This window comes from Pristiophorus japonicus, unplaced genomic scaffold (genome assembly GCF_044704955.1).
Source record: "Pristiophorus japonicus isolate sPriJap1 unplaced genomic scaffold, sPriJap1.hap1 HAP1_SCAFFOLD_464, whole genome shotgun sequence".
Classification (NCBI taxonomy): Eukaryota; Metazoa; Chordata; class Chondrichthyes; family Pristiophoridae; genus Pristiophorus; species Pristiophorus japonicus.
Window position 1 is genome coordinate 194,185 of NW_027254368.1, and position 18,159 is coordinate 212,343.

Genomic DNA, 18,159 nt, shown 5'->3' on the forward strand with positions numbered 1-18,159 from the left:
ACGAGGCATCATCCACTGAAGATCGTACTTTGATGTCATCCCAGTTCAATTGAATCTTTCCCAGCCAGCTTCTGCTGAATAGCATTGGGCCATCGCCTGGTACAATCCACAGTGATAAATCATGCACAGCTCCATCATCCGATACCTTAACTGCTGCACTGTCAATGACTGGTATGAGCTTTTTGGTGTAGGTGCACAGCTTTGTCTGAATCGGGCTCAGTTTGGGCCTTTGTGCCTTGTTGCCCCACAGTTTCTCAAAAGCCTTCTGGCTCATAATTGACTGACTCGCCCCCGTGTCCAACTCCATTGATACCGAAATACCGTTCAATTTGCTTTTCAGCATGATAGGAGGGCTCTTGGTGGTGAAGGTGTGTACCCCATACACTTCTTCCTCGGCTTGAGTTGCCTCTCGTTTGTTCTGCGAGATCCATGCCGGATCGATCATCCTCTGTCAACTCTGCCACGAGGTGAGTTGCAGCACTCTTGCACATTCGCTGGAGCTGCCCAATTGTTTCGCAGCCTTTGCACACGTAGTGGTTGAATCGACATTGATGGGCTCGATGATTACCTCCGCAGCACCAACATGGTGCGAATGGATTTGCATTCACGCCCAATGGCGGACTCTGAGTCAGCCTAGGTCTTGCAGCTGCAGGCGTGTAGGCCCTGCCATATACAGTTCTGCCTGCTAGTGACATTATTTTATGCACAGTACTTGCCGGTGAGCTTCGATGCTGGGAAGATATCTGTCTGGTATTATCGCCTGTGGATATGAATGCCTGGGCTATCGTGATAGCCTTGCTCAGGTCTAGGGATTCGGCAGATAGAAGCTTGCGAAGAATGACCTCATGGCCGATGCCAAGCACGAAAAAGTCCCGCAGCATTTCCCCCAAAAATCCATCAAATTCGCAAGTTCCCACCAGGTGTCTCAGGTCGGCGACATAACTCGCCACGTCCTGGCCCTCGGAGCGGTGGTGCGTGTGGAAGCGATACCTGGCCATTAAGACGCTCTCCTTCAGCTTGAGGTGGGTACGAACCAGCGTACACAACTCTGTATATGTCTTCTCTGCTGGTTTTTCTGGTGCTAGCAGATTCTTGATGAGGCCGTATATTGTGGACCCACACACGATGAGGAGAATTGCCCTATGCTAGATCGCTTTATCATCCCCATCCAGCTTGTTGGCTACGAAGTACTAGTCGAGGCGCTCAATGATAGCTTCCCAACCATCGCCCTCTACAAATCTCTCTAAAATACCAACGGCAGCCATGACCGCATGAAAATTTGTGATCTGTTACTCTTCGCCAATTGTTAAGTATGGAAGAACTCCACAAGACTGAGAACTGTGAACAAAAACTGATGTGACCTTAGTCTCTTTAATACAACTCCAGAGCGGCTAAGCTGCATGGCAGACAACCTTTTATATTCCCTTGCACGAGGTGTGCAGGTGACCCTGGGGCCTCCAACAGTTGCGGCCTCTGGTGGCAAGTCTTACACAATTACAATGTTTACATACATAACAACCTGGATATACATTTTCTTGTCACAAAGTCTAATGTCCCTGTGTTTTTTCTATGAGAAATGTCGAGATGTGAAAGGAGGGAGGAAATGGGACTCGGTCAGAAAGAAGGTTCCTGAAATGAACAATTCATGAGGCTGTTTTCTGACTCGTCTGCGTGAGGTTTATAAAAAAAATGAAATTAAAATCGATGGGTCTAGTGACACTGTGTTGTCAATAGTGGTTTCTAACCCTAATCACTAACTCGTAAACCAAACATCGTATCGACTATCCCCAACCAATAACCAGCGGGCCAAACCATTAACCCCAATCCTAACCAATAATCACCGGCCCAAACCACTAGCCCCAATCCTAACCAATAATCACCAGCCCCAACCATTAACCCCAATCCCAACCAATAACCACCAGCCCCAACCACTCGCCCCAATCCTAACCAATAATCACCGGCCCCAATCACTAATCCCAATCCTAACCAATAACCACCAGCCCTAACCACGAACCCCTAAACCGATACCCAAATCCCAGCCTGTAACTAACGATTATTGACGGGGATCAATGGAGGACCTAATGCCATGATAAAGGAAGCATTTGAAACAATGATCTCGATTAAAGAAATAGTGCAATGTGTGATAGTGACGATCAACGAGACCATCCAAATCAGCAATGACGATTACAAAGATCAGAATATTTCAAAGGCTGTCACATGCAATATGTGTGGAGAAGTTTTTAAAAAATCAGATCCAAAAAGGGATAACTGGTACAGAAAATAACAGATTTAAAATCTTGAGATATTTCTATAAAGGGGTGGGTCTGAGAACATCCAATGAGTGTAAAGTGAGACACTACAGTTCAGTCCATCACACCCACAAGCCATGTACACAAACGGAACAAGCTTGGGATTTGATGTGATAGAATGCGAACTAGATGAAAACTGAAATAATCTAGTGTAAGAAAAGGCCCAAAAATAGAATAGTCGGTAACAGAACATTAATAAGTCTCTTATCATAGAGAAATCAAATATTCGACAGTGTGTTTGAAAAAAGCTGATTTATGTAATATTTATCCAGAATATTAAACTCAAGCCCAGTTATAGGGTTATTAATGTCAGCAGAAATAAAGCACGATTGCCATAGTGAACATGATTCAGTCCTGGATGTGATTACTTCTTAGGAGGTCCCTTGTATCGAGGATGACTTGCTTCCTCACCAAAAAGAGATGAGTTCACAGGTGTTTCAATGAAGGACCTAATATTCCAGCTCCTGAACTACATGTTGAAGGGTGGAAGATGCCTGTGCATGGATTTTTTTTTAACATGTGATGGCCGTTGTACACCAGCCACCACACGGGCTTGACCGAGCTAGGTCTTGTTCCAGTGGCAACTGGAGACTAGCTCTGCTGCACTGACCTCGTGCACACACATATCACAGTGTGGGCTGGGCCCGTGCTGCCCCTGGGCCCTTGCCTCTTCTGGGCCCCGATCACGTCCCTCTACAATCTCTCACCGCTCCTTCGCCCCGACCTCGCCGCTCCTCTGCTGCTTGCCACCTCTCCTGCTGTACCTGCCCATGCTCCAATCAGTGACCTTGATTTTGGTGACTTCCAATCCAGTCGCCCTTCTCCAAGTCGTCACCCTCTTGCACCAGCTCGCGCTGCTCCCTGAAGTGGCCTCCACGCTGCTCCCAGGCCGCCGCACCTCCACTCCTTTTGTGGCCCCGACCTGCCACTGGTGGTTTCTCGCAGGTCAGGGCGAAGAGACTCGAGGTGCTCAGCACCCTCCTGGATGCACTTCCTCCACTTAGGGCGGTCTTTGGCCAGGGACTCCCAGGTGTCAGTGGGGATATCGCACTTTATCAGGGAGGCTTTGAGGGTGTCCTTGTAACATTTCCTCTGCCCACCTTTGGCTCATTTGCCGTGGGCAAGTTCCGAGTAGAGTGGTTGCTTTGGGAGTCTCGTGTCTGGCATGAGAACTATGTGGCCTGCCCAGCGGAGCTGATCAAGTGTGGTCAGTGATTCAATGCTGGGGATGTTGACCTTGATGAGGATGCTAATATTGGTGCGTCTGTCCTTCCAGCGGATTTGTAGGATCTTGCGGGGACATCGTTGCTGGTATTTCTCCCGCGACTTGAGGTGTCTACTGTACATGGTCCATGTCTCAGCCATACAGGAGGGCGGGTATTACTACGGCCCTGTAGACCATGAGCTTGGTGACAGTTTTGAGGGCCTGGTCTTCAAACACTTTTTTCCTCAGGCAACCGAAGACTGCACTGGCGCACTGGAGACGGTGTTGGATCTCGTCATCAATGTCTGCTCTTGTTGATTGGAGGTGCTCGAGATAAGGGAAGTGGTCCACGTTGTCCAGGGCCATGCCATGGATCTTGATATCTGGGGGGGGGGGGGGCAGTGCTGTGTGGCGAGAACAGGCTGCTGGAGGACCTTTATCTTACTGATGTTTAGCGTAAGGCCCATGCTTTCATATGCCTTGGTAGGTACGTTGACTATGTCCTGGAATTCAGCCTCTGTGTGTGCACAGACGCTGGCATCGTCCGCGTACTGTAGCTCAACGACAGAGGTTGGAGTACTCTTGGTCCTGGCCTGGACATGGCGAAGGTTGAACATTTTCCCACTGGTTCTGTAGTTTAGTTCCACTCCAGCGGGGAGCTTGTCAACTGTGAGGTGGAGCGTGGCAGCGAGGAAGATTGAGAAGAGGGTTGGGGCGATGACGCAGCCCTGCTTGACCCCAGTCCGGCCGTGGATTGGGTCTGTGATGGATCCACGCAAGGATCACGACCTGCATGTTGTCGTGGAGCAGGCGAAGGATGGTGACATACTTTTGGGGGGCATCCGAAACTGAGGGGGATGCTCCATAGACCCTTGCGGTTGACAGTGCTAAAGGCCTTTGTAAGTCGAAGAATGCCATGTATAAGGGCTGGCGCTGTTCCCTGCATTTTTCCTGCAGCTGTCGTTCTGCAAAAATCATGTCCGCTGTGCCCCGGAGGGGACGAAATCCATACTGTAACTCCAGGAGGAACTCCTCAGCCATGGGGAGAAGGCAATTGAGGAGGACTCTAGCTACGACTTTCCCAGTGGCTGATAGCAGGGAGATTCCCGCAGTCGGACTTGTCCCCTTTTTTAAAGATGGTCACAAGCACTGCATCTCTAAGATCTCCCAGCATGCTCTCCTCCCTCCAGGTCAGATGAGGTTGTGTATTCACGCCAGCAGTGCCTCTCTGCCATACTTCAGTGCCTCAGCAGGGATTCCATCCGCTCCCATAGCCTTGTTGTTTTTTAGCTGTCTTATGGCTTTTTCGACCTCATGCAGTGTTGGGGTCTCACTGAGGTGGTGGCGGGTAGCATGCTGCAGAATGGAGTCGAGAACACTCGAGTCAAAGGCAGAGTCTCGGTTGAGGAGATCTTTGAAGTGCTCCTTCCAGCAGGCCCTGACTGCCTCGGTGTCCTTGATGAGTGTTTCCCTGTTCTTGGCCAGAAGCAGGATGGGGCCTTGGGTGTTTGGACCGTAGGTGGCCTTGACTGCGATGAAGAATCCATAAGAACATAAGAATTAGGAACAGGAGTAGGCCATCTAGCCCCTCGAGCCTGCTTCGCCATTCAATAAGATCATGGCTGATCTGGCCGTGGACTCAGCTCCACTTACCCGCCCTCTCCCCGTAACCCTTAATTCCCTTATTGGTTAAAAATCTATCTATGACTTGAATACATTCAATGAGCTAGCCTCAACTGCTTCCTTGGGCAGAGAATTCCACAGATTCACAACCCTCTGGGAGAAGAAATTCCTTCTCAATTCGGTTTTAAATTGGCTCCCCCGTATTTTGAGGCTCTGCCCCCTAGTTCTAGTCTCCCCGACCAATGGAAACAACCTCTCTGCCTCTATCTTGTCTATCCCTTTCATGATTTTAAATGTTTCTACAATATCACCCCTCATCCTTCTGAACTCCAACGAATAAAGACCCAGCCTACTCAATCTATCATCATAAGGTAACCCCCTCATCTCCGGAATCAGCCTAGTGAATCATACCTGTACCCCCTCCAAAGCCAGTACATCCTTCCTTCAGTAAGGTGACCAAAACTGCACGCAGTACTCCAGGTGCGGCCTCACCAATACCCTGTACAGTTGCAGCAGGACCTCCCTGCTTTTGTACTCCATTCCTCTCGCAATGAAGGCCAACATTCCATTCGCCTTCCTGATTACCTGCTGCACCTGCAAACTAACTTTTTGGGATTCATGAGCACTCTGGACTTTGAATTCAACGATCCGTGTTCAAATTTTTACGTTTTAAAGTTTAATTTGTTTTAATTGCTGGTGCTTTTAGTGTCCCCTTCCCTTTTATAGGGGGCACCGGAAAAATTAGATTTTAGCGCCCCCAAAAAAAACAACAAAAAAAAAAGGGGCCTTGTAAATGTCTGCTGTGTCATCCAGGGCGGGTGGCACGGTTTAATGTTTTATGTTTTACAGATAAACTCTAAAAGAGTTTCATGCACAAGGACCAATTGTGGAGCAGTGGAGGCGTGTCCTGCTCAGTAGGAGCTGAGCTGTAGTGAGGAGAGCAGCTATCAACCTTAGCTCCTGCCTGGAGAGCCCTGAGAACAGCCCAGGAAGAGAAGGAAGGAAGGGGTTTCACCACCAACTTTCACCCAGAGGGAGAGGAGGAGAAAAGAAAACTTTTACCAACTTTTTAACATTTCTACAAAGAGTTGGAGAGAGGGGGAAAGACCAACAACATCCAGTGTGGAAGGAGGGAGACTCTACCATTCTACAGGTGTGTGTATTGGTGCAGTCCCAAAAAGACTTTGTTGAATCGGTGGGGGGAGGAAAGAAGACCACTGAGGGCCGGAACATCGCGGGGGGTGTTTGTGTGTGGAAGTGTGTGTGGGGGCCTTGCTACAACTAGGCCCCACACACAACTGAACACCCCCCCTCCCCAATTGCCTAGCCTGGGATAGCTGGAGCTACCAGGCTGAAGATTTTCCTTAATCACCCTATTAAACATTAGGAGTGTGTGCCTGGTGGCTCGAGCTGCCCCAGGTGAAGACATCTTCTCCCCTCACCTGAAGACCAACCCAAAGACTGTGTTTTTGTTTTGCCATCTGGGGATTGCACCCACCCACAGCTGCGAGGGGAGACCTGCCCTCGCAGTTCCCCCCGCTTCCCACCCCCCTCTCTCTTTCTCTGTTACTCTGTTTCTCCCCTCTCTCTCTGAGACCCCTTTCTCCTAAATTAAAAATTAAAAAAAACAACAAAACAATTGAGACAACTGAGCAGAGGGAGCAAGGCCCCTCCCCAATTGCCAACTAGGGGAGAAGTGTGCCTCGTTAAGAGCTCCTCTGCTCAGTCAAATCAAACGAGGCCAATCAAGACCATTAAGGCCTGTGACTTTGGGGTGGGTGTAGCCCTTAAAGGGTCCCCGTGATGGCGACCCCATCCACGCCAGCAAGAACATATGTGCAGGTGGCAACCGCTTCCACGGCACCTCCTGCGCCACCTGCTGCCCTGCCACCCTTTCGACTTATCACTAAAAAACACGGGGTCAAGTGCTACACTCACCCCACAATGACCATCGAGGAGTGCGTGCGGGCGATGGCTGGGGTAGTCGGCCCCTCGGCCATTGTCGCAGCCTCCAAGATGTCTGGGAAGGCCGTGTTCTTCCTGGGGTCGGAGCGGGCGGTGTCCCTGGCCCTCGAAAAGGGGCTCACGGTGGGCGGGACGTTCCTGCCGGTGGACCCTCTCGAGGCCACCGCGCAGAGGGTCATCATATCGAACGTCCCGCCCTTTGTTCCCGCTGAGCTCCTCCTCCCTCACCTACACCAACTGGGGGAGGTAAGGTCGGGGATCAACCCCATACCGCTTGGCCTCCGGGAGAACAGCCTGCGCCACGTGTTCTCCTTCCGCCGCCAGCTCTTTGTCCGGCTGGCGCGGGAGGAGACGACGGAGGGTTATTTTAATGTGGTGCACGAGGGGACTGCCTACCGCGTCTTCTGGACGTCGGACGGCGTGCGGTGCCATGCCTGTAGGGAGGTGGGGCACATTCGCAAGAACTGCCCCGCCTTCAAGGCCGCCAAACCACCAAAGGCGGCCAAGGCTGGCGCCGCCGCCACCCCTCCCCCTAGTTGCGTCCGCGTGCCGGGAGCCATGGGTGCGCGGGCATCGTCGGAGGCCTTTGTTTTCACGGCCTCCGGCAGGGGGGGGAGGGAGAGCGTCCGATCGAAAAGAAGGCGCGGAAGAAGACGAGACATCTAGAGGCGGGTCCCCTCAGTGCGCCGGAAAGTTTGACCACCGCGCTCAGCCCAACCCAGTCACCGGCGAGCGCGGGGTGCCCTGAGCCCGTGCCCGAGCCCTTGACCAATACCGCAGAGGGGCTCGGGCGAGGGCAAGATAAGGAAAAGGGGGGGGCGGAGCGGGAGGCCTCGGCAGACATGGAGGTCTCCCTGCCTCCGCGCACCCCCAGGAACAAAAGGAGGCACCGCCCCAATGAGGCGGAGGGAGAATAACATCCCTCCGCGGAGGAGGCGGTGCCCGCCGCGTCCCCCGCGTCCCCCACCAGCGCCCCCAAATTGCGCTGTAGGCGCGAGGAATCTGTCCCCGGGGAGGGTGAGGCAGTCGAGGCTGCCCAGCCGCTGCCTCCTGGGGATGGCGTGGAAGATCTGCCTGTCGTGGGGGGCGTGGGGCCAGCGGAAGAATGCATAGCCGCCGGGTCGAGCGTCCCGGGGACTGAGGCGGGCGGGGCCGAAAAGGCCGAACCTGAGCCCGCCCAGCAAATACCCAACTTCCCCCGGGATTTGCTCGACTCGGCAGAAACTGAAAATTTTAATAAACATCCACACGCTGGGCCGGGGGGTGGCGGCGGAGAGGGGGAAGAACAACAACCCTCGCCCCCTATTTTGGAGCTGGGGGACTTGGTGGACCTGGAGAACTTCCGAAACCAGGTCTCTCCGTGTTCCCCGGCTCCTGGGGCGGAGGAGGAACCCCTTCCGCTGTCGCTTCCCGACCCAGCACCAATTTTAAAAGAGCCCAGTGGGGACTCCTCTGCCGACGATCCTGGGGGTGGGATCGGGGCAGAGCCAGGGTCGGATGGAGCGGCCGGGCCGTTTGCCGTACTTCGTGCGGTCGACGGGCCGGCTGCTAGCGGCGACCTCCCGGAGGGGGACGGGGACTCGGTTGAGGACGCGGGTGAAGATCTCGAGTCCATCGCCAGTGAGGCGGTGGATCTGCTCGCGGCCGCCACGGAGACCCTCCTCATTCCCGCAGAGGAACTCCGGGACTTTTTGGTCCAGTGCCGGGGTCGCTGCGACCAAGCCCGTCTGGGCCTGGAAAGATGGTCCGAGCCGGGGCTGCTCGTCGTGTCCGTCCGCGCCGCCGCTAAAACCATGGCCGCGGGCGGGCCCTTATCAAAGGCTCAAGGCCTTGAGCTGCGCCGGCTCAAAAAGTTCCTCGCTGGGCTGCTGAAGGAGTGGAGGTCAACAAACGACTCCACTCCCCCCCCCCCCCACAATAGGTTAGGTAGAGGTTGCACTATGCTTTTGCCATGAAGATAACCATAGCCAGCCTCAACATCAACGGCGGCAGAGGGGCACGCCGTAGATTTGACAATTTTTCGCTCCTGCGGAAGGGGAAATATGCGGTGTGCTTCCTGCAAGAAACCCACACCGTTCCGGGAGACGAAGCCACGTGGCTCCTGGAATGGCAAGGAGAGGTCCGCATGAGCCACCTCACCGCCATTTCTAGTGGGGTGGCCATCTTGCTGGGCCCGCATTTTCAGCCGGAGATCTTGGGGGTCGAGGAGCCCATGCCAGGCCGCTTGCTGCACGTAACGGTTTGCCTGGGGGACGTGCCGCTCCATCTCGTGAACGTGTACGCCCCTCAGCCCGGCCCGCAGCAAACGCGCTTCTTTGAAGAGGTGTCCGCTCTTCTTGGCTCCGTCGACGTCGGCGACTGCATTGTCCTCGGGGGGGATTTTAACTGCACCCTCGAGGCGAGGGACCGCTCCGGTGCCCTGCAGTGCATGACGGCGATGGAGAAGTTGAGGGACCTGGTCGGGTCCTTCGACTTGGTGGACGTCTGGCGAAATCTCCACCCCGACTCCAGCGCCTTTACTTGGGTGAGGCCTGGAGTTGGATGGTCTAGAGTCGACCGCCTTTACGTGTCTCGGGCGTACGTTTCCTGCGTCCCGGCGGCCTCCATGCGGCCGGTGCCGTGTTCGGACCACCACCTGGTGTGGGCGGAGCTCGCTTCGCTTCGCTCGATGACGGGGTCCGCGGACTGGCACTTTAACAACCGGCTGCTGGAGGACGTGCGGTTCCAGGACTCGTTCCATCGATTCTGGTCCGACTGGAGAAGGAAGCAGGGGGGCTTCCCCTCCTTGAGGCTATGGTGGGACGTGGGCAAGGCTCACGTCCGCGTCTTCTGTCAAGAGTACGCGAGGGGGTCGACCAAGAGGCGGGCGGCCAGAGTCGGGCGCCTAGAAAAAGAGGTGCTCGACCTGGAAGCCCGTCTCGGTCAAGTCGTCCAGGGCCCGGCCCTGCGGACGGTGTACGAAGCGAAGAAGGCCGCGCTGAAGGACCTGCAGCTCGTCGGGTCCCGAGGCGCGTTCGTGAGGTCGCGGATCCGGTTCCTGCGGGATCTGGACCGCGGCTCCCCCTTCTTCTACTCGCTGGAAAAAAGACAGAGTGTCCGTAAGCAGCTCTTGACGCTGCTGGCCGACGACGGCTCTCTCGTCTCGGATCCGGAGGGCGTCAACAACAGGGTCCGTGAATATTACGGGGCTCTGTTCTCTCCGGATCCGTCCAGCGAGGAAGCGCATAGAGTTTTGTGGGAGGACCTGCCGAAGGTCGGCCCGGAGGGCGCCGAAAATCTGGAAGCTCCGCTAAGCCTGGCGGAGCTGACCGGTGCCCTCGACCGGCTCTCGAGGGGAAAATCCCCGGGGCTGGACGGGCTGACCGTGGAGTTCCACAGGGCGTTCTGGGATGTCCTGGGGGGCGACTACGCGCGGGTCCTGGGGGAAAGTCTGGCGACCGGGGAGATGCCCCTCTCTTGGCGCAGGGCAGTCATCGTCCTGCTGCCTAAGAAGGGCGATCTCCGCCTCCTTAAGAACTGGCGCCCGGTCTCCCTCCTCAGCACGGACTACAAAATTTTCACCAGGGCGATGTCTGCTCGCCTTGGTGCCGTGCTGGACCACATGATCCACCCCGACCAGTCCTACACGGTCCCGGGCCGGACAATCCACGATAACATCCATCTGGTCCGGGACCTCATCCATTGTTCCCAGGAGGCTGGTCTGTCGGTCGCCTTCCTATCCCTCGACCAAGAGAAGGCGTTCGACAGGGTGGATCACGACTATCTGCTCGGAACTCTGCGCGCTTTCGGGTTCGGGACGCATTTCGTCGCCCGGATCCGACTTTTGTACGCCGCCGCGGAGTGCCTGATTAAGGTTAACGGGTCCTTGACGGCGCCCCTTCGCTTTAGGAGAGGGGTGCGCCAGGGATGCCCCATGTCCGGCCAGTTATACGCCGTTTGCGTGGAGCCTTTCCTGCGCCTCTTGCGGACGAGGTTGACGGGACTGGCTCTGCAAGGGCCAGGCGTGGAGGTCGTCCTCTCGGCTTACGCCGATGACGTGCTCCTCGCGGTAGAGGATCCCGCTGACCTGCGGAGGATGCGTGAGTGCCAGGAGATTTACTCGGCCGCGTCCTCCGCCAGGATCAACTGGGAGAAATGTTCCGGACTCCTGGTGGGTCAGTGACGGGTGGACTCCCTGCCGGAGGAGCTCAGGCCTTTTGCCTGGAGCACGACCCATCTCCTCTATCTGGGAGTCTACCTTAGCCCCGACGAGGGAGCCTGGCCGGCGAACTGGCAGGAGCTGGAGGCCAAGGTCGTCGCTCGCCTAGGGCGCTGGACAGGACTGCTCCGAGTGCTGTCCTACAGGGGTCGAGCGCTAGTCATAAACCAGCTGGTGGCCGCAATGTTGTGGTACCGGCTGGTCACTTTGACCCCTCCCCCTGCGTTTGTCGCCAAGATACAGAAGAAGCTGGTGGACTTCTTCTGGAACAACAGGAAGCACTGGGTCTCTGCTGCGGTCTTGAGTCTCCCGCTTGAGGAGGGCGGTCAGTCGTTGGTGTGCATCAGCGCCCAGCTCGCGACTTTCCGTCTTCAGACCCTGCAGAGATACCTTTACGTCGAGCCCCCTCCTAGGTGGTGTGCTCTGGCGAGGTATTTCTTCCGCCAGCAGCGCGACCTCAATTATGACACGCAGCTCCTGTTTGGGGGGTGCTAGGACCGCCCTCCGGGAACTGCCTGTCTTTTACAGGGAACTCATCAGGGTCTGGAACAAAGTCTACACCAAGCGCAGTTCTTCGCCGGCTGGAGTGGCGGCCGTCCTGCAGGAGCCGCTGCTCGGGAATCCGTACCTCTACGACCGAGGTTTTATGTGGCGGTCGGAAGAGAGGGCTGTGGCTGGTGAGGTGACCAGGGTCAGGGACCTGCTCGATGGCGGAGGAGCGGGCTGGATGGCGCCAGATACGCTGGCGCGGCGCCTAAATTCTGCCAACGTCTGCCACGCGGCCGATGCCATCGAGTCGCTAAAAACAGCTCTGGGCCCTGACTCCGTTTGGTGCATCGAGGAGGCTCAAGTACGTGGGGAGATCCCGTCCGAACTGACCCCCGTCCGGACGGAATTCCTCATCGGCGCCAAACCCCGGAACCTCCCTCGGGGGCCGGCGCCTCACAACTTGAGCCGCCTCGGGGAAATCCCCTCCGTGCCTTTCAGTTCCGCGCGGAGGGGTTTCCTGTACGGGCTGCTCCTGCACACTCTCAACTTTGCCATCCTCGCCGGCCGTCTGGACACGCCATGGCGTACCATCTTGCCGTCCGGAGGAGGCGGGGGTCCCCGATGGAGGGCACTCTACGCAGGGGTCCTCCCACTATTCATCGGGGACTTGGCCTGGAGGATGGTGCACGGAGCAGTGCCGTGCAACAAATTTTTAAGCCGGTTCACGGACTCCCAGGCCGCCTGCAATTTCTGCGGTCTGGAGGAGTCCGTGTTCCATGTTTTTATTGAGTGCACAAGGTTGCAGCCCCTGTTCCATTATTTGAAGGGGCTGCTCCTGAAATTCTGGCTGCACTTCAGTCCCACTCTCCTGATCTTTGGGCACCCTGTGCGGAGGGGAGCGGGTAGGTCCGAGGGCCTCCTCGTAGGACTGCTCCTGGGCACGGCCAAGGGTGCCATCAGCCGGTCCAGGCAGCGGGCGGTCGAGGGGGTCGTTCAACCTGACTGCCTGCCTCTCTTCCGCTCTTACATCCGGTCCAGGGTGTCCTTGGAGATGGAGCACGCGGTGTCCACCGGTACGCTCGCGGCCTTCCGCGAGAGGTGGGCACCGGAGGGATTGGAGTGCATCATCACGCCCGGCAACCAAATTTTAATTTGATTTTACGTTTTAAAGTTTAATTTGTTTTAATTGCTGGTGCTTTTAGTGTCCCCCTCTCCTTTTATAGGGGGCACTGGAAAAAGGAAAAAATTAGATTTTAGTGCCCAAAAAAAAAAAGGGGCCTTGTAAATGTCTGGTGTGTCATCCAGGTCGGGTGGCACGGATACATGTTTTATGTTTTGCAGGTAGACTCTAAAAGAGTTTCATGCACAAGGACCCCCAGTCCCTCTGCACCTCAGCATGTTGTAATTTCTCCCCATTCAAATAATATTCCTTTTTACTGTTTTTTTCCCCCCCCAAGGTGGATGACCTCACACTTTCCAACATTGTATTCCATCTGCCAAACCTTAGCCCATTCGCTTAACCTATCCAAATCTCATTGCAGCCTCTCTGTGTCCTCTGCACAACCCGCTTTTCCACTAATCTTAGTGTCATCTGCAAATTTTGTTACACTACACTCTGTCCCCTCTTCCAGGTCATCTATGTATATTGTAAACAGTTGTGGTCCCAGCACCGATCCCTGTGGCACACTACTAACCACCGACTTCCAACCCGAAAAGGACCCATTTATCCCAACTCTCTGCTTTCTGTTCGCCGGCCAATTCTCTATCCATGCGAATACATTTCCTCTGACTCCGCGTACCTCGATCTTCTGCAGTAACCTTTTGTGTGGCACCTTATCGAATGCCTTTTGGAAATCTAAATACACCACATCCATCGGTACACCTCTATCCACCATGCTCGTTATATCCTCAAAGAATTCCAGTAAATTAGTTTAACATGATTTCCCCTTCATGAATCCATGCTGCGTCTGCTTGATTGCCATATTCCTATCTAGATGTCCCGCTATTTCTTCCTTAATGATAGTTTCAAGCATTTTCCCACGACAGATGTTAAACTAATCGGTCTATAGTTACCTGCCTTTTGTCTGCCCCCTTTTTTAAACAGAGGCGTTACATTAGCTGCTTTCCAATCCGCAGGTACCTCCCCAGAGTCCAGAGAATTTTGGTAGATTATAACGAATGCATCTGCTATAACTTCTGCCATCTCTTTTAATACCCTGGGATGCATTTCATCAGGATCAGGGGACTTGTCTACCTTCAGTCCCATTAACCTGTCCAGCACTACCCCCCCTAGTGATAGTGATTGTCTCAAGGTCCTCCCTTCCCACATTCCCACAGCAATTTTTGGCATGGTTTTTGTGTCTTCCACTGTGAAGACCGGAGCAAAATAATTGTTTAAGGTCTCAGCCATTTCCACATTTCCCATTATTAAATCCCCCTTCTCATCGTCTAAGGGACCAACATTTACTTTAGTCACTCTTTTCCGTTTTATATATCTGTAAAAGCTTTTACTATCTATTTTTATGTTTTGCGCAAGTTTACTTTCGTAATCTATCTTTCCTTTCTTTATTGCTTTTTTAGTCATTCTTTGCTGTTGTTTAAAATTTTTCCAATCCTCGAGTTTCCCACTAACCTTGGCCACCTTATACGCATTGGTCTTTGATTTGATACTCTGCTTTATTTCCTTGGTTATCCACGGCTGGTTATCCCTTCTCTTACCGCCCTTCTTTTTCACTGGAATATATTTTTGTTGCGTACTATGAAAGAGCTCCTTAAAAGTCCTCCACTGTTCATCAATTGTGCCACCGTTTAGTCTGTGTTTCCAGTCTATTTTAGCCAATTCTGCCCTCATCCCACTGTAGTCCCCTTTGTTTAAGCATAGTACGCTCGTTTCTGACACAACTTCCTCACCCTCAATCTGTATTACAAATTCAACCACACTGTGATCACTCATTCCGAGAGGATCTTTTACTAGGAGATCGTTTATTTTTCCTGTCTCATTACACAGGTCCAGATCTAAGATAGCTTGCTCCCTTGTAGGTTCTGTTATATACTGTTCTAAGAAACAATCCCGTATGCATTCTATGAATTCCTCCTCCAACCTACCCCGTGCAATTTGAGTTGACCAATCGATATGTAGGTTAAAATCCCCCATGACTACTGCCGTTCCTTTTTCACATGCCTCCATTATTCATAGAAACATAGAAAACATAGAAAATAGGTGCAGGAGCAGGCCATTCAGCCCTTCTAGCCTGCACCGCCATTCAATGAGTTCACGGCTGAACACGAAACTTCAGTACCCTCTTCCTGCTTTCTCGCCATACCCCTTGATCCCCCGAGTAGTAAGGATTTCATCTAACTCCCTTTTGAATATATTTAGTGAATTGGCCTCAACCACTTTCAGTGGCAGAGAATTTCACAGGTTCACCACTCTCTGGGTGAAGAAGTCTCTCCTCATCTCGGTCCTAAATGGCTTACCCCTTATCCTTAGACTGTGACCCCTGGTTCTGGACTTCCCCAACATTGGGAACATTCTTCCTGCATCTAACCTGTCTAAACCCGTCAGAATTTTAAACGTTTCTATAAGGTCCCCTCTCATTCTTCTGAACTCCAGTGAATACAAGCCCAGTTGATCCAGTCTTTCTTGATCAGGGGAAGACATAACGGGGAACAAAGAAATGGCGGACCAATTGAACAAGTACTTTGGTTCGGTATTCACGAAGGAGGACACAAACAACCTTCCGGTTATAAAAGGAGTCGGGGGGTCTAGGAAGGAGGAGGAACTGAGGGAAATCCTTATTAGCCGGGAAATTGTGTTGGGGAAATTGATGGGACTGAAGGCCGATAAATCCCCAGGGCCTGATTGACTGCATCCCAGAGTACTTAAGGAGGTGGCCTTGGAAATAGTGGATGCATTGACAGTCATTTTCCAACATTCCATTGACTCTGGATCAGTTCCTATGGAGTGGAGGGTAGCCAATGTAACCCCACTTTTTAAAAAAGGAGGGAGAAAACAGGGAATTATAGACCGGTCAGCCTGACATCGGTAGTGGGCAAAATGATGGAATCAATTATTAAGGATGTCATAGCAGTGCATTTGGAAAGAGGTGACATGATAGGTCCAAGTCAGCATGGAATTGTGAAAGGGAAATCATGCTTGACAAATCTTCTGGAATTTTTTGAGGATGTTTCCAGTAGAGTGGACAAGGGAGAACCAGTTGATGTGGTATATTTGGACTTTCAGAAGGCGTTCGACAAGGTCCCACACAAGAGATTGATGTGCAAAGTTAGAGCACATGGGATTGGGGGTAGTGTGCTGACATGGATTGAGAACTGGTTGTCAGACAGGAAGCAAAGAGTAGGAGTAAATGGGTACTTTTCAGAATGGCAGGCAGTGACTAGTGGGGTACCGCAAGGTTCTGTGCTGGGGCCCCAGCTGTTTACACTGTACATTAATGATTTAGATGAGGGGATTAAATGTGGTATCTCCAAATTTGCGGATGACACTAAGTTGGGTGGCAGTGTGAGCTGCGAGGAGGATGCTGTGAGGCTGCAGAGCGACTTGGATAGGTGTTAGGTGAGTGGGCAAATGCATGGCAGATGAAGTATAATGTGGAGAAATGTGAGGTTATCCACTTTGGTGGTAAAAACAGAGAGACAGACTATTATCTGAATGGTGACAGATTAGGAAAAGGGGAGGTGCAAAGAGACCTGGGTGTCATGGTACATCAGTCATTGAAGGTTGGCATGCAGGTGCAGCAGGCGGTTAAGAAAGCAAATGGCATGTTGGCCTTCATAGCAAGGGGATTTGAGTACAGGGGCAGGGAGGTGTTGCTACAGTTCTACAGGGCATTGGTGAGGCCACACCTGGAGTATTATGTACAGTTTTGGTCTCCTAACCTGAGGAAGGACATTCTTGCTGTTGAGGGAGTGCAGCGAAGGTTCACCAGACTGATTCCCGGGATGGCGGGACTGACATATCAAGAAAGACTGGATCAACCGGGCTTGTATTCACTGGAGTTCAGAAGAATGAGAGGGGACCTCATAGAAACGTTTAAAATTCTGACGGGGTTAGACAGGTTAGATGCAGGAAGAATGTTCCCAATGTTGGGGAAGTCCAGAACCAGAGGTCACAGTCTAAGGATAAGGGGTAAGCCATTTAGGACCGAGATGCGGAGGAACATCTTCACCCAGAGAGTGGTGAACCTGTGGAATTCTCTACCACAGAAAGTTGTTGAGGCCAATTCACTCAATATATTCAAAAAGGAGTTAGATGAGGTCCTTACTACTAGGGGGATCAAGGGGTATGGCGAGAAAGCAGGAATGGGGTTCTGAAGTTGAATGTTCAGCCATGAACTCATTGAATGGTGGTGCAGGTTAGAAGGGCCGAATGGCCTACTCCTGCACATATTTTCTATGTTTCTATGTTTCTATGATAGGTCAGTCCCACCATCCCGGGAATCAGTCTGGTGAATCTTCGCTGCACTCCCTCAATAGCAAGAATGTCCTTCCTCAAGTTATGAGAACAAAATTGTACACAATACTCCAGGTGTGGCCTCACCAAGGCCCTATACAACTGTAGCAACACCTCCCTGCCCCTGTACTCAAATCCCCTCGCTATGAAGGACAACATGCCATTTGCTTTCTTAACCGCCTGCTGTACCTGCATGCCAACCTTCAATGACTGATGTACCATGACACCCAGGTCTCGTTGCACCTTCCCTTTTCCTAATCTGTCACCATTCAGATAATAGTCTGTCTCTCTGTTTTTACCACCAAAGTGGATAACCTCACATTTATCCACATTATACTTCATCTGCCATGCATTTGCCCACTCACCTAACCTATCCAAGTCACTCTGCAGCCTCATAGCATCCTCCTCGCAGCTCACACTGCCACCCAACTTAGTGTCATCCGCAAATTTGGAGATACTACATTTAATCTCCTCGTCTAAATCATTAATGTACAATGCAAACAGCTGGGGCCCCAGCACAGAACCTTGCGGTACCCCAGTAGTCACTGCCTGCCATTCTGAAAAGTACCCATTTACTCCTACTCTTTGCTACCTGTCTGACAACCAGTTCTCAATCCATATCAGCACACTACCCCCCAATCCCATGTGCTTTAACTTTGCACATTAATCTCTTGTGTGGGACCTTGTCAAAAGCCTTCTGAAAGTCCAAATATACCACATCAACTGGTTTTCCTTTGTCCACTTTACTGGAAACATCCTCAAAAAATTCCAGAAGATTTGTCAAACATGATTTCCCCTTCACAAATCCAAGCTGACTTGGACCTATCATGTCACCATTTTCCAAATGCGCTGCTATGACATCCTTAATAATTGATTCCATCATTTTACCCACTACTGA

The 18,159-nt window shown here is 52.6% G+C and overlaps 1 protein-coding gene across 16 annotated transcripts in view; it reads right to left on the bottom strand.

Moving 5' to 3' along the window:
* LOC139252394 (zinc finger protein 239-like) overlaps positions 1 to 18,159 on the bottom strand; it is a 281,958-nt gene that overhangs the window by 112,437 nt on the left and 151,362 nt on the right. Inside the window, exon 3 of one of the 16 annotated variants that reach the window (XR_011591459.1) lies at positions 1,967 to 5,042. The exons of the other annotated variants lie outside the window; for them this stretch is intronic. The gene's annotated coding sequence lies outside the window, so the exon portion shown is untranslated. Of the gene's footprint in view, positions 1 to 1,966; positions 5,043 to 18,159 lie in introns of those variants that run through there. 16 annotated transcript variants of the gene reach the window in all.